Source organism: Megalopta genalis, unplaced genomic scaffold (assembly GCF_051020955.1).
Source record: "Megalopta genalis isolate 19385.01 unplaced genomic scaffold, iyMegGena1_principal scaffold0026, whole genome shotgun sequence".
NCBI classification, from domain to species: Eukaryota; Metazoa; Arthropoda; class Insecta; order Hymenoptera; family Halictidae; genus Megalopta; species Megalopta genalis.
This window is the reverse complement of record NW_027476096.1, coordinates 86780-88189: the sequence shown is the minus strand read 5'-3', so window position 1 is coordinate 88189 and position 1410 is coordinate 86780.

The window sequence follows — 1410 nt, the reverse complement described above, 5'->3', positions numbered from 1 at the left end:
GTTGAACCTTGATCATCTTTTTAATTAACTTCCGCGTGCTCTTCGTCATAGGCCTCCTTCACCAAAGTCGCACAGTGAGGCAAAAGGCGAATCTAGATACCAAATCCTACTCATGAGTAATGCTACTTATGCTAGCTTGTATGTGGTCGCTGTAAACGAGAGATTTCAAAATTTTATTTACTGTTGACTTTAATCGAAAATATTGAAAGACAAGTTTTTATTATTAAAACTTTTTAATTTATATATATAATTATTATATTATTATAATTAATAATAATTAATAATATAATTATTATAATTATTATATTCACTATTCGAACATAACATTTACCAAATATAAAATATAATAGAACAAATAAAATTATATATTAATTTTATTACTATTTTATTATTGATGATATTATTCATGATATATTAATGAAAAACATAATGTAAATAGGATTCATAATAAAGTGCAATGTAACAGAATGTAACATAATAGAATAATAGAATATCTAGATATACAGTAGGTAAAAGATGTATTCGCACACCTTTTGAAACGCAATAACTTATTTTAAAACTTTTTTTTAATTTTGCTGTTACTTGGAATGCAAAAAAAAACCAAAAAACTCTCGTATATTAACTTTTTTATCTGAGCCTATAACGAAAATTTATACGTGTGGAAAATTTGTTCAAAATCGAATACTTAATTCCATTCGCACTTGTTATTTTTATCAAGCAACATAAAATAACTGCTCTTAGTGCTCCGTAAATCTAAATATTAACGCTAGAACTATCGTGTCCTAAATATGACTAATGTTTGTTGTTTTATAACAATGGCAAGATTGGATTTATTTAAACTTCGTACGATTTCTATTAGAATAAATGGTGGAATGAAGAAGTTCATCTAACAATTTCTCATGGGAGCATTCTTGTAATATCAAGAATTGTAAAAGAAAAAATTAGAAACTGTTCATTTTGACTTGTTATATATGAAATATTATACTTGAAATATTTCGATCAGACAATTTTAAATACGTTATTATGTCAATCGCAATTATGAGATGAAAAGCATTAAAATTTATTCGGCGACCTATTATTTCCTTTGCATTAATCCCCTGCTGAATGTTCTTCAAATGCCATCATTGGTTAAAGCATTCGGTTACAATTTAAATTGGTGCATAAATAACTGAAACGAAGCATTTTGGAATACAGACAGCAAAGGAAATGTTTCCCTCAGCATTCGGCTGGCACCAAATACGACGCCGTCGTCTTATAACGGCTACATCATGTTTCTTTCCTTAATTTGATGTTGCAGCTCGAGACGTGGAAAGTGATGCCTTTAGGACTGTTAAAGCATTTCGAACCAGACTACATCCAGAAAAAGGTCTAAAGCAAGGTTCGTCCGCGCCTGTCCGTCTTGAACTTTAG